Genomic DNA, 26,226 nt, shown 5'->3' on the forward strand with positions numbered 1-26,226 from the left:
TTGGGTAGCAACTCTAAAAGCTGGGGAAGCAGAGGGTGTGCAGCAATATATATATTATACTGTATGCTCCGACGTCTATGCTTCCACCTTCAGCATCCCGCACTGACCAGTTTGGCTAAGTATGTGCAAATAATCCCCATGACCCGCGCTGCTCGGGCATGTTCTCATCTAGCAGTGGTTTGACAAAAGGGCAGAGGAGGGAGGATAGGTGACAAAACCATTGTAAGACTCTTTCATCACGTTTTCATGCCCAGATGATGTATCATACACCCATTCGGTTTTTCTTCACAATTTTGACATCGAGCATATTTTTTTGAATAGCTTTAAAGCAAGTGGTGAATATTAGGTATTTAGGCAGTCGTGCAAAAGGGGTCACATCTTTAAAACAAGTATTCCTAGAAAAAGATAACCAACACATCTAAAATGGAACTGTATTGATTCATAATTTGAGGGAGGAACTATTTACCCTGACAATCACTGTTTACCCTTAATTTTCTAACGCAGCAGTGTTAGAAAGCAGTCTGGCGAATTCTGACACTCCGCCAGAAGTGAACGTCCTATTGCCATGTGTGTTGCGTGCCTGCCGCATCTTTTGGGTGCATTGCTCACACGCACACAGATCAGGGGCCATCGGGCTGGCACTGCTTTGCTTCAAGGCTGGGTGGTGACCAAACACAGATAAGGACTCTTTTAATAGTTACAAGAACCATTATAGGGTTAAACTATTTTTGTTTTTACTTGTCCACCACAAAATATGGCAATTGTGTTTAATGCGGTTTCATATCTGAACGATCAGAACTGCTGTAATCGCGTCACAAAATGTGACTTCAGCGAAGATGGTAGCCAAAAACGCCCTTCAAACGCCACGTTTACATCAGAAATGTTTTTGAAATGCTGTACCGTGTTGCAGCAGTTGCAGAAGAGAATGTGCGGAATGCAGGTTTAACGTAGCATTGAAAATGTATGAGCATTTATTAAACATATGTAGTGAGTCCAACTGAGTCGCAGACGTTGTCTTGGGAGCAACACTATTTATTTCAGTAACTCAACGTAACATAAGACAACCAACACTTGGGTGTTGAATGCCCATCTCGCCACGCTACGGCAGAACAAGACACGGTTCGCTATCCTGGCCTGGACCACAAGCTGGATCCCGGACCGCGTGGCTAGAGGCTTCTTAACCCGACGTGGAACTTCTCACTAGCAACACGAAGAACCCCGAGCCCCTCACAGAGCCCCTGTTATATCGGCCTGGTCTGGGGCTGGCTCCGCCCCTCACCCTGCCCACCTTCTAGATCTCTCAAGCTCTTTCCCGAAGGCTCCCGAGAGCTCTTTTATACCATGTGACCGCCCAGCGGCCCCTGTCCACCGGTGCCCCCCCTCCAATATCATCCGGTCACTTGTCAGCAGGTCAACCAGCGTATCATGCCCCAACGTAACCCTGGCTGGCTGACACTCCCTCTCGCTCCCTCACCGGGAGCCCGCATCGCACACTGTACGTGGTGCCTCCGCTCTGACCAGCGCTCGCTCACCCAAGCCCCGCTAGGGCTGGTACTACGCCCAGTATGCGGGCTACACATAATTCCAACACATTATTCGCCATGGCTTTGTAAGCCCGGCACCACACAGTGACATTCACAGTCACTACACATATATAAGATCGGTGGGGCAGAAATGCAACATAAATGCCATTGTTCACTTATGGCACATTACATCAAAATTGTACTATATAGGGGTTTTAAGAAATACCAAGTGAGAAACAGTGTTCAGAGTAATGTCCCTGCTTAAAATTACAACTTAAATATGTCCTTTAATTTTATTGAGTAATTATTGTAAGACTTGTCAAATTAATACTGTTATCCATTTTGAAGGAAAGTCCTACAAATACAGTTTCACCACTTTGCTTTAGGAAATTAGCAAATTGTAATGATGTTTTTATTGTTAAATTAAGTAATATTGTAAAGATGACTTGACACACTTCTCTTGAGATGGCACTTTATTGAAGATATGTTCACTTGACACAGGCGGAGACCTCACTGCAATAGCCACAAGTCTCCTGCGCATCTCCCCTATGTACGGACCGAGGCCACGCCCCCCTTCCCGAACCTTCTCGCCGACTGGACGCTCACTCCACCAGCAGACTCCACCGTCCTCTTCCGTCACCTGACCGCGCTCCCTTCTCGATCATTCCCGTAGCCACCAGTCCCTTCACACTCACAGCTGACACCCCTGTCATTACTCCCCATGGCCACTAGTGCATTCGCACTGTAGGCTGACTCCCCTATCATTACTTCCCGTGGCCACTAGTCGACACCGCATGTTGACTCTACTGTCATTACATCACCCCCCCCCTCCCCTCTTAACAATGTAGTCGTCCCGGCTAATACCAAGACTTAAAAAAAAGACTAATTTAAAGTTTAAGGCAGAATGACAAAATACATCCGCGTTGAAAAGAACCCGCCGCTCGACTATAGAAACAAACAACAACAACAACAATGCAATATGACGAGAGTGAGTGGTGCAAGCCACCTCACACGAACAACAACAACCGCACCGGGGTATGCACAACAAAAATGTTTGGCCTTGGTAATCGAAAGTCCACTTTGTGGTTTGGAGAGCCGCTATCGCAGCTATAAGTTCTGGACCGAGTCCGTGACGCCGGTCCAACGCACGTGGCGGAGTGCCGTGGGCATCTGAAACTAAGAGGGTTGCATTCCATGGGCGGCACAACGCATTTCCCGGGTTGCACAATTTGGACGACCGCCCTGACATGTCGGACATCAGACCCCGGCCGTACAGGGTATGGAGATGAGATATCTGGGCGGGGATGGACGTATTGTTTGATGCGCGATGGGTGGAAAAATCAATGGCGATGATTCACTTCCACAATCTCGACTTGTCCCCGCCACGGCCGGTGCAACCTAGGTGATGTCCGCAGCGGCACCTACGGAGAATGTAGTCATGTTCTGTCACCGACAGCCCAAGGAAACACGTGCTTGCGCCGCCCTTCACTCTTCTCATTTGCGGCTTGCGTCCTGGCAGTATTTTCCTTCGCCGCAGCACATGCCTCTGACACCTGCCTGAGCGTAACCTGCAGCAGCACGGGCACGTCCCGTATTTGTTTCCCTCAAGCCATACCCAGTTGAGCCTTTATGGGGGGCTCGTGCTCCCGGCCGTACATTATAAAAAAAGGGGAAAACCCCACAGAGGCACGTGGAGCCATCCTGTACGCTGCCAGAACCCCTGGGACATGGAAGTCCCAGTCCGTTTGTGCCTCATTCACTGCTTGACAGAGCATAGATGTTGTCATTTGATTCAAGCGTTCTACTATTCCATCCGTTTGAGGGTGGTATGGGGACATTCTAATATTTTAATAACCAATGCAGCACACACCTTGCGCAGCAGCTTAGATTAAAAATGTTGATCCTGGTCAGTGAAAAGCTGCTCTGGGACACCCTTGTCCAACACGTAACCGAGTAGTAACAAGTTGGCAATGGATGCAGCTGTCTGGTCTGGGAACGGCCAAGCCATTGGCCACCTGGTAAAATATTCCACCCCCACAAGGAGAAATTTGTTACCCGTTTGTGAACACGGAAAGGGACCCAGGATAGAGAGCGTGACGAATTCGTTGATACGGGACACCATGATGGACTGCAAGGGGGTTAGACGTTCTCTTTACAACCCATGACCAGGTGATGGACATCGGTCAAATTCCAGGCTAATAAAAATCGAGTGGCAATCAACCGCATCTTACGACGTCCAAGGTGCAGTAGCTTATTATCATGCACCGCACGCGTCGACTTACCTTGTAGGGATTTGGGGACCACCAGGCACCGATGCTGGGTGACCCCATCCCACCTCATCAAGTCTCCGTCGTGCTTATCGAACCGCGAGATTCCCGCCAAGGCAGGAGTATCCCGCTTTGTTTTAGTGCCAACAACGAACCATCCTCCATCTGCAGCCGTCCCCATTCCACAGCCCCAGTGTGCTGTCGCTATGCACATGCACCACGGTAGGCTCTGCTTCCCCCAGCGAAGCCACAACTGCCGGCGACACAGATGCAAATGGTTTACACCACGCCCTGCCCGACACACATGCACACAGTTCTCCACGAGGCAGCCGAGATAACGCGTCCGCGTTATTGTGTCTTGCTCCCTTCCTATAGACCACCTGGAAGAAGTACTCTTGTAGTATTTCCAGCCAGCGTGAGAGCTGGCCGGAAGGTTGGTCTACCCGCAGAGAGTACTGCAGGGACCGCATGGTCAGTGCAGACCACGAAGTCCCTGCCATAGAGGTAGGGCCTGTATTGTTGTATAAAACAGACCATTGCCAACTCGCGACTACCATAGGCGATGACCCTCTCGACTTTGTTCTTTTCTTGAGACAGGACAGCCCCTATACCCAGGTCACTCGCGTCCGTGTCTAAGATGAAGGGCAGAGAGAAATTGGGATGAGCCAAAAGCGTTGCATTGGAGAGGCAGTCACGTAGTGCGACAAATGCAACCTCTTCCTCTCCCCAATTTAACTTTTGGATCTTAGCAGTCAATGCATGCAAGGGCTTTGCAACGGTCGCAAATTGCGGAACGAAGCGCCGATAATAGGACGCGAACCTGGCAAAAGTGTGCACCTCACCCACAAACTTTGGGGTCGGCCAATCCTGCACACGCCATTTTGTCGGGGTCTGTCGCTATTCAGGAAGTGCTGGCAATATCCAAAATACCGTACAGAGGATTGCAGTACATGACATTTAGTGGGCTTCAATTTCAAATTAGCAGAGCGTACCCTGGATAACACCATACGCAACCATTGCAAATGCTCTTCGAATGTGCGACCAAATACGATCACATCATCCAAATAAATGAGGCACGAGTCCCATTGCTGTCCTGCCAGAACCAACTCCATGAGGCTCTGGAATGTGGCAGGTGTCGAATGCAACCCATCGGGAGACAAACTGATACAGTCCATGAGGCGTACGTAAAGCAGTTTTTGGTTTAGATGACTCATCCAGGAGGAATTGCCAAAACCCGGACAGTAAATCTAGCGCAGAAAAAAAACTAGCACCCGGCAATGCGTCCCAACGAATCGTCCATGCGCGGAAGCGGGTATGTGTAGTGTTCAAGACGGAGGCACACACTCTGGACTGGGAGGCAACACTTTTATTTAACAACTTCCCTGGTGGGTAACACTGAACGTAACTATGTGAGTAACGAGTTAACTCTAGACGAAGACCCGGAGACGACGAGACGCGGGACCCAGGCTTGATTCCACAGACGAACCAAGAACACTCTTGGGACTGCCCCTTTATGCTCCTGAGCGTAGCCTCGCTCCGCCTTCGGCCACGCCCCCTTCGACACCTTTTCCGAAGGATCTCGAATGAGCATCACGTGCCCACTCAGGCTACCATGTCCTCACCTGCCCTCTCTCAGGCCATCACCAGGACTATGCCCCATAGGGCTGGCTGACATGCCGTACTTACTCTGGTGATAGAGAAAGGCTCCAGACGCACAGTTGCACTCCTGTAACAGTAGCTGGTGGGAACACCATAGTGACACCATTTACGTCACTACATATGCATCAGCCACCAATACCTTGTTCAGTTTACGGAAGTCAACAGAACCTCAGACTACCGTCTGACTTTTTCACCAGCACCATAGGGGCACCCCAAGGATTAGTTGACGGCAAAATTTGCCCTTAGACAAATTAGGATTCTCGTCACAGAGGATTTCTGCCCATGTTTCATCTGACTCGGCTTTTTCTCCCACCCGCCTTGCAACACACGGGCATCGCATGAGCCAACACGGTACCCGCTTAGACCACAGCCCTCCTTCCACCCACATTCAACACTTGCAGGAACGGTTCTTGGTTCACTCTTAGTATCATCTGCGCACCCACCAACGCAAGCCCGCGGGTCGCTCTGTTGGATGGCGTCGGGAGAACTGCTGCATTTGGGTTGGCCGAATGCAAGCCTTTGCGGTACCACAAGGGAACCAACATCTGCATACCCGGTGGGATCTCTTCTGATTCCCTTACCAAGGCCTGAATCATGACGTTTGCACCCGCCTTCCAACAGAATCCAAGAAAAATAACCGCTGCCCCGACGGCATCTCTAAACACCTTTGATCCATCAAAATTTTGAGGGGCATTTTATTTAAAAAGTCGGTGCCGAACAGACATGGGACAGCCAGCGTTTTTGATATCAAAACGGGCCCCGAGATCGGAATCCCCCCAATCCTTACACACGCTTCAACCTGGCCCACGATCCCCATGCTTCCTCTGTTAGCCGCCACACACGCGCTCACAATCGCTCTTTCAACGGCAGCATGCCGTATATCAATTCCGAAATAATGGTGGCCGATGCGCCAGTGTCAATTAAGACATGCACCTCTATCCCATCAATGGAGCCGGCCACCGCTGACGTGCCTGCGGCAGCCGCCACCACTTGACGAGCCAACCTCCTCCATTGAATGCCTGACTTGGGCCATCCGCCTAGAGTCGAAACCCGCCGTTCACCCGCGACCGACGCGACCAACACGACCGACGTGACCGACGAAGGATGCGAGGTGATAATGGAGCCCGGGGGACGCGATTGCCTGGATGTGTGAGGTAATGGTTTGTGGTGTCGCGACTCACCTGCCGTAATTGTGGAGTGGCCGTTGGCGAGAAGATGGATGCTGGCGACGTTGTAGTCCGGGCGTCGTTCTGACATCCCCACGCATTGTGTACCGGTTGACCGCACCTGAAGCAGGCGATGGCGGGCCCTCGTTGCGGAGCGGTCACCTTCCCCCTTGGTCCTCATCCTTGAGGCCGTCGCGAAGTCTCTCCCCGGCGCTGGCCCCACCCGTGTACTGCTGCCGTCACCTCCCCAAGTTCTGGATCCTCCTTTGTTCACGTCCCTGCACTTCCCACTGACCGGGCTGTCGAGGCCCCACCCGACATTGGATCACCCGACCATGCCACCACACGAGGCCGCCGGTTCATCCCCTCGTGCACCTGCAGGCATCGGGTCACCCACAGGGATGTCTGCGCTTCCTCCACAATTGGCAGCACGACCCCCATCTCCTGCGCCAACACCAGCATTTTCTCTATCGCCAGAGGATCCAGCGCTGTCTCGTTCAGCCGCGGGTATGCTACCTGGTCCAGCACCATCACGCGCTGCGATAAGGAGGGGCGTCTCGGCCTCCCCACTCTTTCGCTGCAGGAACTTTCTCCGCATATTTGACAGGGGATCAAACAAGGCCGCAATTTCACCATACGCGTTTTGTAGCGTAGCCCTTCACTCCGGCACAGCTCGGAAACACCACGAGGGCGTCGTCATCGCTTCCTCTTCCTACCGTCCGATCGCTTGATACGCTGCCTCGAACCTTCGGGTGAAGGCGCCCCAGTCGCCTCCTGCTGCTACAAATTATTTTACAGGTGTCATCCGCCGATGGTGGTCAGTTCTTTCCTGCGCTGCATTTGGTTAAGTCGCGAAATGGTGACCATCGGTTGAGCGGTTTCTATCGCGGGGACTCCCATTCTGCCGTCCGCTGCTCCTCCTCTCACCGCAGCCGCAGCAAGTTGCACGGTGAGCTGCGAGACTGCTGCTAACAGCCAGTTCAGCCGTCCCGTTACCTCGTCCCATTCTTCATTTATTTGTTTCTGTCGGCCGGCCTCCTCCCTCCTTGTTACCGCCACCACTCCCTCCTCACCTGCAGGGTTATTCACCGGGTCCCCACCGCCCAGGGTTTGTTGCAGGTGTCGGTGAGTTATCCTTGCGGCTATGCCATGGCATGATGACACCCCACTTCTGACACCATTTGTAAAGACAACTTGACACACTTCTCTTGAGATGGCACTTTATTGAAGACACGTTCACTTAACACAGGCGGAGACTCCACTTCAACAGCCCTGAATTTCCCGCGCATCTCCCCTATATAGGGACCGAGGCCACACCCCCCTTCCTGAACCTTCTCGCTGACTCTGGACGCTCGCTCCACCAGCGGACTCCACCATCCTCTTCCGTCACCTGACCGTGCTCCCTTCTCGATCATTCCCGTAGCCACCAGTCCCTTCGCACTCACAGCTGATACCCCTGTCATTACCTCCCGAACACACTAGTCCACTCACACCACATGTATACTCTACTGTCATTACAATATAATTGATTCATAGTAATTACATCTGCATCTATGGAGCATATCTCTAAATGTCTAACATCAGCCATGACCAATCCACTGTTGGATGAAGGCCTCTCCAGAATGTTGCCATCCCTAACAATCCTTGCGATGCAATGATCTGCCCAGCACTTGCACACGAGTCGATCTCATCGCTCCGTCTCTGTGCTAGATGTCCTCTTCGGTGCGTTTTTTCATACCACAGTTAGTCTAATCCAGTAGTTCTCACAGTACAGTCCTTCATACCACCGGTGTACCACGACGGTCGTCCAGGTGGTCCATGGGGCTGTGATGCAGATGCCGGTTGATTTGGACAATATTGACAATGTTTATTATACCTTTTTTCTTTCGGAAATTAATATTTTGCTCATGATATTTAGTTTGAATGAAGTAAGGTAAACTACCCTGATTGAACTACCCTAACCCTAAGATCTAAATGCCCCCCCCCTAAAAAAAACACCCCTATAACTGGGTTTCAAAAACAGTGCTTATGTTCTGGTAATATGAATCACTTTATATTACTGGTATTTAAAGTGAGAAGTGAATGTGTTTTGTCTCCAGGGGTGGGGAAGGGGACTAGGTGGTCCACAGAAATGTTTGCATCGGCTGAGTGGTCCTCGTGCCAAAAAAAGTTTGAGAAACACTTCCTGGGACTAAGGGCCATCATTGCCTTAATCATGGTGCCTTGCACTAGCCCACTTACTCTCTTATTTTGAGCAGTGGATTTAATCCGTTTAACTTATGTTCATATATCCACGTGTTCCCATTTCTGTCTCGGTAGATAATTTCACGCACGCACCTCTATGCTTTAATTGCACACTTTTCTGCATTTGTGCAATGTTTCTTATCCATATGTTATTGTCGGTAATGTTTTCATAAGGTATCATTGCTGTACAAGTGAATAAATATATTTTATACATGTAATCTTAATAAAAGATAAATACCTACTATAATCACCCAGGAATGTCTGTCCTTAAAGCTTGTGACGTCACTCCACATCGACCAGCCCCCCTCATTAATATTCATGAGCAGGTAACGTCCTCCAAATGGACCCCCCCTCCTCATTAATAATCATGAACAGGTGCCGTCCTCCAAATGGGCACCCCCCCCCCCCCCCCCCCATTATTATGATCTACTATAATGAGCCAAGAATGTCTGTGTGCAATGATAGTGACGTCACTCCACGTTGACCAGCCCCTCTCATTAATAATCATGAACAGGTTACATCCTCCACATGGACTCCCACCTCATTAATAATAATGAGCAGGTCACATCACTCCACATGGAGCACCCTCCCCCCTCATTAATAATCATGAGCAGGTGACGTCACTCCACATCGAACAGCCTCCATTAATAATCATTAACAGGTGATGTCCTCTAAATGGACACCCCCCCTCCATTCATAATAATTAGCGGCTGACGTCACTCTACATGGGGGGGCCGAGACGCCTCCTCCCCCCTCCTCGGCGTCAACTTACAACCCTCAATACAAAGGCAGAACCCTCGCGTCACGCGATCTCCATAACGCTATTGAGACATCAAAGTAAAAAGGACGTCATGATGAACGAGGGATTATAACCATAAAATGAAATAGGTTTGTGTCACCGCGCCCTTACAAATTGCACACGCATTAATGCAATTAATATCACGTCACGGCCTGCTTTTCGCTTGCAAGTTTCAGATTTACTGCAATACACCCGTCCTTGGATGGGCAAAAGGCTAATTAATCAGATTAGTTGAAATAGAGTCAAATATTAGAAAGTGATATCATTGTTTTGCAACATGTTTTTTAAAGTATAGTAATTAAGAATGCCCCCATTTGGATCCCCAAATTTGAGGAGTGGTTTGTCTGACAATGTAATTTGTTCAAATGTAATTTCATGTCTTTAGAACTGCTTTTCGTGTTTAGTTTGTTGTCCTTGCCCCACACCTCCGATTAGCACGGTTGGCTACGTACGGTACGAAAAAAGTTCAACATACATACATAATTGCAATGTCTTACAACCTGTATTTTTTTCCATATCATTTGGTGATAGTGCAACAAACCACCCCAACACAGTGGCCTTAAAAGGAAAATTACATAATAGGCGATGTCTTTGGCAATGGCCCTTCTTCATACCACGGCGATATAGAGGCCAGAGAGATGGAGTGGATTACAATATCCAATACGTAGGGTTTCACGACCAATATCCATAATACAGGTTTTTTTGGGTTGGATCGCGTAAATATGTGTCGTTAAACCCTCCACTACCCAACACAGCCAATTAGTAAGGTTTGTCATGTAAACAGAACATGCCAATTCGTTATTAGTGCAGCACACCGGTGTGTTGGAGAGCAAAGCCGCAACATTTACAATCTGAGTACGACGTTTTGCCAGTAATTGCAACTAGATGAAGCTACTTGTGAAGCAAGTTGAAATTACTGGCGAAACGTCATACTCAGATTGTAAATGGTGTGGCTTTGCTTACCGGTGTGCTGTACTAGTAACGAATTTGCATGTTCTGTTGACTTGACCAACCTTACTAATTGGCTGTGTCGGGTGGTGGCGAGTGTAACGACATATTTATGCGATCTCACCCAAATAAACCTGTATTATGGATGGATTATAATAGTTTGAGACTGCACTTTGCACCATGGGGCCTGATGAGACTTCAATGTTTAAAACGTTTGCTATATATATAAAACACATGTACCGCAAGTGAACATCTTTGTAAAATCACGCGTATTGCTTCAGAGTGTTTGTGTGCATTATTTCAAATGTTCGTATTACATTGTGTTGCATTGCTGTCACAGTCGTGCATAACGCCACAGACAGATGGCGTAAATCTACTTCATTGCAGCGGCAGCAGGAACCAGAAACAATGACTCCAATAACAAGAAGCATGGAAAAGTGCAGCCATAATGTTTCCGCAGTGGTGTGATGAAAATTGCTTGAAGGATTTTAGAGCCTTGGAAAGTTTAGACGGTGATAGAAAATGACAAGCCTTTATTGGTTGAGTTCATTTTTTCATTTTCTATAAAAGTTATATCCTGTGCATCGTGGTGGGTTTTATATGTTATTCTCTGTAGGGGCATTCTTATGTAATCTAACAAATGGCTGATCAAAATTCTGTAAATCCGAGAGGCTATTGCAACTCTTCTGAAAGCGATAATAATAAGGTCCAGCCCTTTGTCAATTCACTGCGGGATGAAGGACTCCCCACTTGGTCCAGGCTTGGAGATTGCTTTGTCATACTTACCCACGCTGGCCAGTGTGGGTTTGTCAAGCGGAGATACAGTCCCGGTTCAGATATAAGGTACCATTTGCACAACATGCTGGTTACAGGGAAACATAACCATAATCTCATACCACATTTTTTTAAACTCAATATTTCGTTGTACAGTCTAAACAATACAACACATACAATATACATTTAAAATACAATTGCACAAAGTAAACCGACTAAAAGTGCGGTTAAATTAAGTATACAAATGTCCTTATCCGTTGAGTATAAACATGCTCGGTAATTTTGCAACCTCCGATTAGCACGGTTGACTATGTTACGTTGCAGAAGAAATGCAACATGCCTACAATTAAAAGCAAGAAAATGAGAAATTGCACGGTCGGAATGTTTACTTTGCGGTGATATAGTTAATCTTTCATTCACATCTCGACAAATGTTCACATCTCCCCATGTTTGTGAAAATGGGCCAATGTGTCTCATGACTTGCCAACTGTGAGCCCCACTTCACACACACAGTGTGTGTTTTGGAGGTGTCGTCAAGATGTGAACCTGACCCATGGTGTACTCTCTATTTCTGTATTTTATCAAACTCCAGCGTGGGAGAGAATGGGCTGGTTGTCTGAATTTCAATAGTAATGGAAGCCTCCGTGATAAACTGGAAACTTTATGAATCTCGAAAGCTGTAGTGGCATTGGCATCTAACAAAATACAAGGGGGTGTGTAAAGAGAGAGAGAATAAAATAATGAATTCACGGGGGGCTTGTTAGAAATAGGTCCACGTGAAGATGGAGTGATGTGATACAGGAGGATGTGGAGCTGAGTGGACTTGCCGATGACTGATACCAGCAGTGAAGGATGCTACTGGGCAGTTGGAGGTAGTCACCCTCCAACAACAACGGAGGGCGGAGGAGAGATGCTCATAACAACGAGCGGAGCGCCGGGTGGCTAAAGCACAGCAAGTTGGCACAGTAGGGGGCACAGGTGGCGCATCGGCCACTCAGTCAGTCGACCTGTGGCACCTGCGTCTGCCACGTGACCTCCTGCCAGCGGGCGTTTGACACTTCACGTGGCCTAAACGTGCACATAGCCTGGCACAAGCGCCGTGGTTACGTCACCGCCACTTAGTGGCGAATGGCAGTTGTTGCAGAACGGGGGCAATGGTTGCTCTGAACAATTCCAACCGAGTAATCTGCAGTAAATTTGTCAAGATTTGGACTGACGCTGTGCATAATGGCCTACTATTGTGAATGACGTCAAGAGATCCCATATCACCAACCCTTTTTACACGGTGCATGTGTAGTGAGTTCAACTGAGTCGCAGACGTACTCCTTGGAGGCTTGGAGGCAACGCATTTATTAGCACCAACACACGGGGTAACTGCCCCTTTACAGAATAACAACCTATGGTGGTAACCACCAGGCTAACTACACTAATTACACCGTAACTAGCTACAATGGACCGGACCCCAGCTTGGGTCCCGGTCCACGTGTTGGAGACTCTGTAGGACGTAGAACGTAGATGAAGGTGTCTTCAGGATCAACAACAGCGCCGATACCTCTGGGGGACCCAGCTTATATCCTCTGTGGCGTGGCTGGCTCCGCCCTTGGCCACGACCACCTTCCAGAATCCGCTAGCAGAATCTCGCCCTGACACGTGACCACCCCTAGCCCCCACTTGGGGCCCCTGTGTAGACTTAACCGGTCACGCGTCCTCTGGGGTCAACCAGAGTTCCATCGCCTATAGTAACCCCATCTCCATGGCCGGCACTCCCACACCCTATCCTGTAAGGGCCAGCACTGCACGCCGAGCGTGGTGCCATCCAGCACTTTCGATCAGCGCTCACCGAGCCCCTCTAGGGCCGGTACTGCACCCACATCCAAGTGGTGTCCGCGATGTCAATACATCGCATGCCGTGCCTCGAGGGCCAGCACCACACAGTGACATCGAGCGATGTCACTACACATGTATGTACCATATTTTTGTTTTAAAGTACTGTTTAAACCAAGAATAAAATATTAATGAGAGGTTTTTTTTGTTTTGTTTAAACAGGTGGCATGTTTAAGTCATGTTTACATTCAGTATATAACAAAGAAATATATAATAGAAAACCGTTAATTACTCCCAAGGACAATAAAAAATATATTTTCACTTGTGTACCCAGGAAAGCCTCGCTGAGTCTCAAGACTCGTTTTCAGGAGGGTCCCCACCCCAGCTTTGTTCGCAAGAGGGGGCGATGCTGCCGCCGTCGCTTATTCCAATTGAGATAATTAAGAGGTGAAATTAAAAATAGAATTTGCACTGTGCCGCGCATCGATCTTAAGCGCTCCAAATAACAACCCTCTTATCCTTTTATATGGCCATAGCCACGTTTTCTCAAGCGGCCTGTAACTCGCACACACACGGCAATCTCTTGTCCTCCAGGTAACAAGAAGGCAACAATCGTGCTGTACTTGGCAACTACAGCACGAGTTAATTATCAACGGAGCATTTTCTAGGGGGTGGAGATAACAACGAAGGTCAGGTTAAGGGCCGTCCATAAATGACGTCACGCACCTAGGGGGGTGGGGGTCAGACATGTGTGTGACGAGGGTGGGGGGGTTGAGAAATGTGACGTCACGTAAAATGCGCAACTTTATAGACAACACGTTCTACTTAATTAAATAGACTTTTTAATAAATGTTTTCTCCAACATCAGAGTGCAGTGCCACATAAAATACGCACTACAATGACAATAGTTTAAAGCGATTTGAAGCATGTTTTATATTTTGGGGGGGGGGGGGGCATGGTTTTGTGACGTCATATTTGAGGGGGGTTCTGACTTTTTGTGACGCCGTGTGACGAAGCGGGGGGGGTCAAAAAAACTCCCGCGTCGTCTACAGAGTGTCGTCAGATCCTAGAGTCGGTGCCTCACTTGAATGGGCTTCGTGAATGTAAGCAAACCGAGAAGAATGGAACGTGGGTGTTGGTAAAAGCAGTGGGTGATGTATTGGAAGGAGCCGTAAAGTTGTTTTTTCGGCGAGCTCGATGTATGCTACTGTTGTGCTGTGGAATGGGGTTCCTGTTGGCGTGGCTAAGGTGGGTTTGCAACATCTGGAATGTGTTGGCCTCAAGCATAGGGTTTTTTGTAGTCTGCGTTAGCATTCACGCAATCGCCAGAGTTTGATTGATTCTTTTATGCAGTGAGTTTTGTGTGATCTGTAAAGCAGTGAGCACCTGCAATTGCAAAAAAAATTTTGAAAAGTATAATTTTCAAACGTATTACAAGATGTACTTTGCATGTTCTAATTTTACGTTTGCGTGTATGTTTTGAAGGTGCGTTATTCACTTGTATACTTGTGTATATTATATTTGCACGTTGGTAAGACTGGCTAAAGTAATACTAACCATTTAGTGATTAAAATGCATGTTGGGACTATTAAGGCCATGTCTTTTTTTGTGGGATGTTTAATTATTGAGGGACAAGCCACATTGACCTTGACGAAGGGTGCCACGATTGCGAGATGTTAACTACATCACCTGGTATACAGGAGGGTGTGAGTTCGATCCCAACCCTAACACCTGTATATTTGGAGTTTGCATGTTATCCCTGTGGTTGTGTGGAATTTTATCCGGGTCCTCTAGTTTTTCCCTCAAAATTTAGAAACGTGCGTTTAGGGTATTTGGCTGCTATACATTTCCACATAGTAAGCCACTTCGTTGAGTTATCATTTCTTGCCAGGTCACTTCTGAGAAAGAGCTACAGTATGTAGCTCAGCAGGCCTTAACTGGTAAAATGAAACCAAAATAAGTTTTAGTATTTTAATGAGATGTGACACAATGTATTGTTTGGGTGTGAACTGAGCTGTTCAATAAGGCACGTGAGCATTAGCGCTAGAGACAATTAGTTTTTTTTCTTCTTGGTTCTTTCGGTAAAGTCACGTAGAAGGTAAATAATAAAATAATACAAATATAACATAATCAAATACAATTCTCACGACGTTTCGGCCACAACGCAAGCAGCCGTCCTCAGGTGAAGAACAGGTCTGTCGGAAAGACAGCGTCTGAATGAACACCACCAAGCTTGGCAGCGTATATTTAAGCTGGGTTAGAGGAGGAAGAGCGCCTTGACAAAGGAATTTGCATATCAACAGATGAATTTAGCATATTTATGGAAAATGTAGATATGGGATTAGTCACTACTTGTGGAATGCATAGGAGGTGGGGGGGGGGTCTCAAAATCATATTATGTCCGTGCATTATGTAGGATTAGCAGCAACAAAGGGAGGAAGTATGGTTAGCAGTAATAAAGGGAAGGAATTTTATTAGTAAGGAGCTGCAGCAGCCAAACCACCACGTAAAAAAATAAAATATAAACTACATCAATATCGTAACACAAGCAGTCAAAATGCTAACAAAAAGAAACAACTCTGATGATGATAATGATATGCGCTGTCCTTGAAGTTGATTGGTCCACACCCGAGACAGCTTTTCTTAGAGCCTAGTCTCCATTGGTATTGGACCAGATGACGCCAAAAGGCGTACAACTCAAAGACAGCACACTATCAGAGTTGTGGTTATTGCAAACATGATGCCTTGTATAAAGGTGTCAGTTTTTGTACCAGTTTAAAGGGTAAAAACCTATTACGATATTTTGCCACTGGTAAAGGAGGTCTCAGTGTAAATGCTTATCCCGAGCTCTCAATACTCTGATAGTGCGCTGTTATTGAGTTGTACGCCTTTTGGCGTCATCTGGTTCAACACCAATGGGGAGACTAGGCTCTAAGAAAAGCTGTCTCGGGTGTGGACCAATCAACTTCAAGGACAGTGCATATCATTATCATCATCAGAGTTGTTTCTTTTTGTTTGTATTTTGACTGCTTGTGTTGTGGTTATTGCAAACATGATGCCTTGTATAAAGGTGTCAGTTTTTGTACCAGTTGAAAGGGTAAAAACCTATTACTACATTTTGCCACTGGTAAAGGAGGTCTCATAGTGTACATCAATATCATCAATATACTAAATATACTCTCCAATAAGCTGAGCTACTAAAGGTAAGTCATACATTACAATTCTTTGTCGCAAAAAATATAATATGCCTCCAGCTAAACGTTTTCTTACATCACACGGATCTACCCCGTACTATATACTGCCATAGACAAACCCAACATTAAATTATATACTGCATTACTATACACCACCCTATACTTTAGACTATACATTGTAATATTACACTATGTATTATTCTACCCACCATACTGTATACCACACTGCTGTATATTCACTATACAATTACGATACAATATATTACCTTATACATTATATTAAACATTACACTTTTATACTATTTATTATTATATAATCTGCTATACACTATACTATTAACCGTCGCGGGAAAGGTACTAAGAGGAAGCAACGAAATATGTCAATGGGAGAGTGGTGAAAGGAGACTTGCAGCGGAGCAAAGACTCCATTCCCTGTGGAGAATACAAAAGATATATGGTCAATGCCAGTGAGTGGACTGCGGTCTGAAAGTCACCGTAAACGTGAACACAATCAGTTAAGATCCGAAATGGTTTATTATGTCCTTCCAATGATTGCTGAGCCATAATCCATCTTCTCGGTTGAAATTGTCTCTGTGTTTGTATATGTGGATCGCCTCATGAACGAATCTCTCATGGTAGCCCGGTGGCTTGCATAGAACCTCTGTCTTGGAGAAGTCAATGTCATGTGAGCCCACTGAATTGTAACAGTGATCTGCCACGGCTGAGGTGGTTGTCCTACCGTGTTTCAGGTCTGCTTTATGTTCACGGATGCGGTCCGAGACATGTCGTTTGGTTTCTCCAATGTAACTGCTACCACAGAGGCAACTTAGTTTGTAGACGCCAGGGTACTGTATGTCTGGAACCACATCTTTTACGGACGGGACCAGATCACGGATTTTATGTACTGTGTTGAATCGGACCTGGATCTTGTGTTTATTCAGGATTTTGGAGATCTTTTGTGACCCCCGCAATGTAGGGTAAGCTGATGGTTTTGAATGGCTCCTCAACAGGATCCTTCTTGATGGTTGGAGTGATGGCTTTGCGGATTGTGTAGTCGGAGTAAACATTAGCCTTAAGAGCTTGGCGTATGTGCTTGAGTTCACTGACAATGTGTTCCTGGTCGGAGATGCATTGGGCTCTATGGTGTAGAGTCTTGATGAGGGAATTATTCTGGGATGGATGGTGGTGGGAATCCGGTTTTAGGTAAGCATCCATATGGGTGGCTTTCCTGTAGACAGAGTGGTTCATTGAACCATCAGGTCTTCTTTTAATTAGGACATCCAAAAAGGGTAGCTTGCCATCTTTTTCGACTTCCATGGTGAATCTGATGGGGGGGGGTGTATGGAATTGATGTTGTCGAGGAATTGGTCTAGAGCAGGCCGGCCATGTGGCCAGATGGCAAAACTGTCATCTACGTACCTCTTCCATAAGGTCGGGCGTAGAGTGGCAGTCTGGATGGCATCAGTCTCAAATTTCTCCATGAAAACGTTGGCTACAACCGGAGATAGGGGGAAGCCCATTGGGGTGCCCTCAGTTTGTTTGTAGAAAATTCCATTCCAGGTGAAGTATGTATTGGTTAAGCAGTTTCTCACAAGGGGGGGGGGGTACCTCAGTATTCAGTCCTTGATGAACCAAGTCTTCAATGATTGCAATGGTGTCAGGTACAGGAACTTTGGTGAATAAGGAAACCACATCAAAACTGACAAGCAGGTCGTCTGGGGACAGGGACATTCCCTTGATTGTCGATACCAAGTGAGTGGAGTTTAGTACCACAGAGGTGGTTTTTCCAGTGAAAGGCCGCAGGATTTCAGACAAAAAACGAGCCAGTTTGTCGGTGGGGGAGTTGATAGTAGAAACAATGGGACGAAGGGGTGTATCTTCTTTATGTATCTTTGGCAAGCCATATAATCTTGGTGGCCTGGCTGCAGAAAGTTTCAACGAGAACTGTTTGGTTTGATCAATTAATGCGGTTGAATCAGAAATGATATTGTTGGTTTTAATGACGAGGCTGTTGGTGGGGTCTCTTTTTATTTTTGTATAGCTGCCATCATTGAGTAGTTATTGAATTTTGTTGTTGTATTCTATTTTGTCCATGATGACAGTGGCATTGCCTTTGTCGGCTGAGAGGATGACAATGTCAACCCTCTTATTTTAATTGAGCTAATTCAAAACGCTCATCTTTGCTGATGTTGCTAGCTGGCATCTTAGCGTTTTTGAGGGTTGCAGCGATTTCAGATCTTGCTACGTCTGCAGCGATGTGACCCAGGCCCTTGAGAGCCACATCTACTTGGGCAATGATATCATTAACTGCTATGTGTCTAGGTGTGACTGCAAACTTTAGCCCTTTAGCTAAAACGGATTTTAGACCATCAGAAATTGAACTGTTAATGTGATTAATTACTACTTTGTTAACGTCTAGCTTTTCGGTGTGTGGGTCCGGTCTCTTGTTTGAGAGGCGGTTGAATTTGGAAATCAAGTCGTCCTTACATTTGGTCGACATAGTGGCAGCTGAAGAGGCAGTCATATTGTCTACATGTTCCCAATCCGATGTGGACATTGTTGCAGTCAAAGATAAGTGTGATTTCTAGAGTGTCTTGTCTAACTGATCTAGTTTGTTACTTACGTGATGGTTCATCTGGCCGTACAAGACTGGCCACATTTAAAAACAGTTTATATCCATCCCGCCTGATAAACTCTCCACCGCACGTAATTCTACATCCACAAAGTGAAATACTGGAATGTGAAAGTTAATAATGGTAATAATTTAGCACATTTGCTGCTCGCTTCATGTTATAATGCAGGACTTTCACAAAGTCGCTATGCTGATGTAGTGACATATGACGTCACTACTGTACCGGCTCTGTATACACATGATGTCACTGCCATGTTGGGTCTGTATGCGTGACGGCACTGCCTGTTCGGTTTGGAGGCTGTTGATGGGTGCCACGGGGGTTGTGTCAGGCCATGGCACTCCGAGCGACCCCGGCTGGACACGTGACCTGATCCAAGAGGGGGCCCTGGGGGACCCTGGGGGTCACGTGGTCAGGGAGTGGAGCCTTCTCGTGGGTTCGAGAAGGGGGGCGTGGTCAGGGTGTGGCCGGCCATGCCGGAGAGGCTTTTAAGCGGGCTCAGCGCGCAGAGCGGGACTGTTGGTGCCTGGGATGAAGCCATCGTATGAAAACTGAAGAGAGAAGCCTCCAGTCATCGTGGTCAAGCAGAAGCCCTCCTGGCTTGGCCACGCCAAGTAGTACCCGAGTGTTAGTGAGAGTAGGGCGGTGGTCACCACCTTATGTGTGGAGTGTGTTGCAGTTGTGTTAAATAAATAGTGTTGCCTCCACACAAGTGTAAGTGCCTCTATCGAACCATTACACTTCTACAGACGGTATATAGCCAGTAGTGAATGATGTTGCGGTGTGGAAAATCTCAATTAGGTAACTTCGGGACGATTTGACTAAGGTTGACCACGACACCAGGCACACAATAGCCTCTTCTTTAACAAATACAACTGGGAGGTCTTTAAGGAAATAACCAGGGAATCCTGCTATGTTACTGATAAAACAATTGACATACGTTTGGAAATAGTTATTGCTAAACAGCTCATTACAGGCAAAGGTTTTGTGGGCGTTTGTGCATATCAGCCTTGGGTCAGGTTCAGATCCGTTTGTTGTGGAGAGTAGTCTTTTGGTCTTTCCAGTTGGCAATTCAGTTAGGTCAAGAAAAATCCTCACTTGAAGCTTCAAGGCCAACATGTGACATTTTACATTGCTTATATATTTCTTAATTTTACACTTGATAGCCTAGCTTATGTTTTCACAACTGACTTTTAAATGTTGAGTTTGTGCCATTTGAAATTTATGTCCCGATCAAATGTATATGCTGCAGTTTAGATACAGCAATTATAGAACTTTCAGGGGTTTAAAAATGTGCATTTATATACATTTCTTCAGCGCTTGTTACATATTTAATAATTTTAGGAATCTATTCCCTCAAGCTTATGATAATTATTTTATGGGAAAGTCTATTTGTGTATTGTGTCTTTTACAGTACACTAACTCGTTGGAACCAGTGCTTGACGCTCTCATATTTAATTGATGACAAATCAAGTGCGATTTGTAATGGGTAGTTGGAATTATATGCGTAACGTTATCGTTACCCTGCATGCATGCACACACTTGTTTTCAACAACGACATCGACACAGGTATCGGTAAACGTAAGTGAACGTAACCACGTGGAAGCTTCGAAAGGCCTGAGTTTATTTAATGTAAAAAATGTATGGCCCACTTTGTTTGTATATATATTAATAGGGGATCAGTTTTGTAGCGGTTAGCGCGCTGCGTTACAAACCCTGTGACCAGAGTTCGATTCCCGCTCACGGCCAAAAAAATTGACGATTATCTGAATCGGTCTTGGGCCTCCCTTCGGTCGACTCAGCCTGAAATGAGTACCTGGTGCGTTGTGTTAGCGACGCCACTGGGGATACAAAGGTGGTCGGGCATCGTGCTGGCCACACCTTGTTGTACCATTCCAGCCTTCATAGGTGCTCGCTAACAGCACTTGCCCCTACAGTATGTTAAATGCTATATGGGGAATATTTGTCTTTATATATATTAGAGCAACACTTTCCAATTGTGGTACGGTATTTAAGTTATTGATTATTATTTAAGTACAGTATTTGATTGCTTTGCCAATTATCGGTTCGATTACTCGACTATAATCGGAACAGGAGGTGATGGGCGTTGACTTGGTGACAATTTGCATAATCGGCTGGGTCACGCGAGCAGTGGCTTGTAAGGGGGTTTCCTGTCTTCGGGAGACAGGACGTTGAGACCACTGCCATTTTTTAAAGGGGCCCAAGTAATCAACTCTTATGAGTGATCAGTTTAAGTCGGGGTTGTGATCCTGGAAAACACGACTTAAACTGATACGACGTTAACTGGTTAGCTATTTCCCATAACGAATAACTGAGATACAGGAGATACGTTCCAGCACTCCAATACTCCGTTTGTAAAGATTTAATAAAATCTAAAACCATACAATTTAGTGAGGAAGAAGACCTATGATAATCACCCAGAAATGTCTGTCCTTAACGCTCGTGGCGTCACTTAACATTCACCAGCCCCCCTCATTAATAATCATGAACAGGTTACGTTCTCCACATGGACCCGCCCCTCATTAATAATCATGAGCAGGAGACGTCACTCCACATCCAACAGCCTGCCTCAATAATCATGAACCAGTGACGTCCTCCAAATGGACACCCCCCGTACATTAATATTTATTAGCGGGTGACGTCACTCCACATGGGGGGCGTGGCGTCTTCTCCCCCCTCAGCGTCAACTTATAACCCTCACTACAAAGGCAGAACCCTCACGTCACGCGATCTGCGTAACTCTTGAGTAAGTAAAAAGGACATGATGAACAACGGATTATAACCTTTAAATGAAATAAGTCTGTGTCACTGCGGCCTTACAAATTGCACACAAATGGATGCAATGAATCTCACGTCGCGGTCTGCTTCCCGCTTGCAAGTTTCAGATTTAATGCAATACACCCGTCCTTGGACGGGCAAAAGGCTAGTAACACTATACATCGCAAAGTAAGTACAAGACATGTTCACACACATTATACAATATAAGACAATAGGTACACATAGTTTCATATGGACATGACATAGGGTATATATGCTTGCATTTACATGGGGGGCGACGTGGCTTGAGTGAGTCGAGGTAGATGGAGAGTAGTCACCATTTCCACGGACCAATGAGATTATTTATTGAGTTAGTTTTTTTTTCCCAAACGTTAGGTAATTTTGAGAATTGGGCTGGGATATTGGCCGGAACATCTTTTCCTATACATTTGTGAATCATGCGAGGTGTTAAATGTGGACACAAACGGCGAGAGCTTTTTTTAAAATCCTTTATATTAAGTTCGCATGCTTGCTTGCTTGCGTGCTTGCTTGCTTACGACCGTGCAAATCTTTCGGTCGTTTTTTAACCCACTTCCCGTGATCCAATCGAGCTGACATTTTCCACACAGACTCGTTGTGCCAGATAATTAATGTTCGTGAAAAAAAAATTCCCAAAATTTTACACTTTTTAGGCAAAAAAAAATATTTTACATATATTCAAATAGAACTCATTCATCGCTTTGGCTGAACGTCACAGTATAAGAGCCCAGAGCGTAACCCCTCCACAGGCCGTGGCGGAGTAGCGCAGTTGGTAGCGCCCTCGCTTCCCATACCAAAGGTCGCGGGATCGATCCCCGCGTCCTCCACAGGCGAATATATTTTTAAATCCTTTATATTAAGTTCGCTGCCACGCATATAAAGGATTTATAGTGAAAAACTTTGTTTTTACGGGTTATACTTATATTACAGTAAAACTTGTTTTTTGTTAAGTTACATTTTTCCACCTTTCATAGCTCCCAACTGCTCCCAGTGCCAAGTGGTCACATGGAAGATAGGGGTACCCCAGGTTCTGAACCCAGATTGGTGTGACTTGGTCCCCCTTTTCAGTAACCGTCACCACCATTTCCACTGCAGACCAAACCCAGACGTATTTCTCGGTTGGCCTCCTATGTCTGTCTAAATTGTGCAGTGCCCTGTGTAATAAAGTTCAACACGATGCCGGTACAGGAGCTCAGAACAAATAAATTGCTGCAACTGAAACACAGGGGCCAATTCCTTCACTATCCAGGTTCATTCTCGATAGGGGACCTTGCCAGTCGATGGTAAAGAAATCTAGTCCCAAATTGAGTTGCACACGTGAGAAATTTGAAATTTGACCTCGTACAGGGCAAAAAATTACTTTGAAATAAAATCCGTGCCCATTTTCTGTGAAATCGCCACCATGTAATGTTAACAAATGCCTCTGGTTCGACCTCGCATAATTCCAAATACCATCCAGGAATTTAAAAAACCCCCAGCGCTGTAGTGCGTCACATGGTACAAGTGTAGTGACTGTGATTGTCACTGTGGTGCCGGGCTTATGAAGCCACGGCGGATAATGTGTTGGCATTATGTGTAGCCCGCTTACCGGGCGTAGTACCAGCCCTAGCGGGGCTTGGGTGAGCGCTGGTCAGCGCGGGGTTACGTTGGGGCATGATACGCTGGTTGACCTGCCGACACGTGACCGCATGATATTGGAGGGGGGGCACCAGTGGACGGGGGCCGCTGGTCGGTCACGTGGTATAAAAGAGCTCTCAGAGAGCCTTCGGGAAAGAGCTCGAGAGATCTAGAAGATGGGCGGGGCGAGGGGCGGAGCCAACCCCAACCCAGGCCGATTTAACGGGGACCCGTGAGGGGCTCGGGGTTCTTCGTGTTCACGCCAGGTAAAAGAAGCCTCTAGCCACATAGTCCGGGACTCGGCTTGTGGTCTGGGCCGGGATAGCTAACCGTGTCTTATTCTACCGCAGCGTGGCTAGATGAGCATTCAACACCCAAGTGTAGGTTGTGTTATGTTATGTTGAGTTATTGAATAAATAGTGTTGCTCCCAAGACAACGTCTGCAACTCAGTTGGACTCATTACACAAGTAACAACAATATGCGCTCTTTACAGCACCGAATTACACCATACAGCAGCAGAAATGCAGTGCACTACATAGCACAAATTACAGTACAATAAACACACTATTGTAAAGTACTTGCAATCGAGGCAGTTTTTTATTATGTGTCTGAACGTGTGCATTTAATTTTCTGGTCCCAAATGTTTTTGTTTGAATAAGTCTACGTAAAAAAAGCGTTTCTCGCTGACAATAAAAAAAATATATATAACTCTTTGAAAATTATCAACGTCCGAATGGCAGTGGTAATGCTTATCCATTGGACGACCGGCTTAGTGGCACAGGTCACGGACATCCTGGGTGAGGGGAGTAGAGAGTGGAGGTGGTGGTGGAGGAGGAGTTGCCGCACTTGCCGTCAGTCGCGTTAATTGTGGGAAAACAACTGTCGTCTGTTGTTGAGGAGACGCGAACCAACAGAATGTTGTCACTACGACCCTGTCTCAAGAGGCGTCGTCGCTTGATGTGTGAAGGACGAGCGTTTGATTCCCTGGATCAAGTTTTTCATGGTATTGGGGTCACGGGGTTGGGTTTTTTTTGTTCATTGAAAATGTACTTTTAACTTTTAATTGGCATTTTAGTGATTGTCAGTTCCAAAAAGAAAATCTTTGTTCATTATGAATAACCCGGTATCGTATTCCTAACTATGCATCACTACAATATTTGTTGTTTCTCATGTAATACTGTTACCATGCTGTGTTTCACATTTATGGAATTATAATGAAATACGATTGCTTCTACCCCCCCTCTCGCTCCTTTCAACCATCTCTGTTGTTGCCCACCGGGATTGTATTGAGGGACAAATATGTATTATTCACCACCCCCCAGTTATGCCAATTGGACTTGGGCGCAATGTCTGTCACGGGTTCTAAATCAGGCATCTGGGGATTTCGCAAAGGAAGCTTCCACCATGAGAGAGCCATACATCTAGATTATAGTTTTATTATTGTATATTTACAAAGCTATTTTAAAATCTATATTTAAAGCTAATTTTTATAGAACTGCTTTTTGTGTTGAGTATGTTGTCCTTCCCCGCACCTCCGATTAGCACGGTTGGGTATGTGCGGTGCGAAAGAAGTTCAACCATACATACATAAAAAGCTAAGCGGAATCCGGACTTTTAGGTCAATCCGTATGGGTGTGGCATGACCATAAGGTTGAAAAAGCTTGCTTTCGGCCACTGTAAACATTCAGTGTGTACGCTCCAGTTTGCAACTCGGAAGGGCTCATTGTTAAGGAAGCTTATTGGTGAACCTGAGCCTGCAAGGGTATGACGGTAGATGGTTGTGTATGAGGGGGCATTAACATTAAGATGCGTCTTGTGTAAACCACAAACCATGTTTTGCTTGTATCGTGATGACCCCACAGGGATTTTCGTTTCATCCCTAGAAATAAAAACTGCAGCACTGTGGATTCTCGCTGTGCCATGAAGACTTTCCCATGGCTGCCATATTGCAATTACGATTAAAGGTTTTTTTATTTTTTACATCTAATCAGTGTGCATCTTCAGGTATCTTGGAGGCAGTAGAGATCCCCTTGCCCCCATGGGTATTTTAATTATAATTCGAGAAGAATAGTTGTGCTGTATTCATTACGAAGCGTAATCTGTTGCTACTTGCTCTGAACAAAACGCTGCAATGTCATAGACACTTTCATATTGAAGCTTTACCCTTTGCACTGCTCCGTTCATGCGATGCTATTGATAGTCTTTTATTTAAAGATTGCAGCACACCCCAGCGGCCCCTTCACACTTATCTCCCAAGTCCAAGCTTCGGCAGCTGTGACCTGGTATTATCCTCTGCCGTGTAGTTGTCGGGTGATAACGTGCCGTAAGATGATAATTGGTTCTTTACCCTTCTATCTGGCAACAAAACTGACACCTTTTTACAAGGAGTCATGTTTGCATAGACCGCAATACCTGCAGTCATAATACAAACAAAAGAACATAACTCTGATAATGTGCACTGTCCTTAAAGTTGATTGATCCACACCCGAGACAGCTTTCCTTAGAGCCTAGTCTCATATGGGTTGGACCAGATGACGCCAAAAGGCGCACAACTCAAAGACAATGCACCATCAGAGTATGAGAGCTCGGGGCAAGCATCTACACTATGGGAACCTCATTTGCCAGTAAAAATATGATAATTGGTTCTTTACCCTTCTATCTGGCAACAAAACTGACACCTTTTTACAAGGAGTCATGTTTGCATAGACCGCAATACCTGCAGTCATAATACAAACAAAAGAACATAACTCTGATAATGTGCAC

At 46.2% G+C, this 26,226-nt stretch overlaps 1 protein-coding gene across 2 annotated transcripts in view; it reads left to right on the forward strand.

Moving 5' to 3' along the window:
• CHST10 (carbohydrate sulfotransferase 10) overlaps positions 1-26,226 on the forward strand; it is a 77,695-nt gene that overhangs the window by 9,565 nt on the left and 41,904 nt on the right. The window lies entirely within an intron of this gene.

The sequence above is a fragment of the Lampetra fluviatilis genome, chromosome 19 (assembly GCF_964198595.1).
Source record: "Lampetra fluviatilis chromosome 19, kcLamFluv1.1, whole genome shotgun sequence".
In the NCBI taxonomy this organism is placed as follows: Eukaryota; Metazoa; Chordata; class Hyperoartia; order Petromyzontiformes; family Petromyzontidae; genus Lampetra; species Lampetra fluviatilis.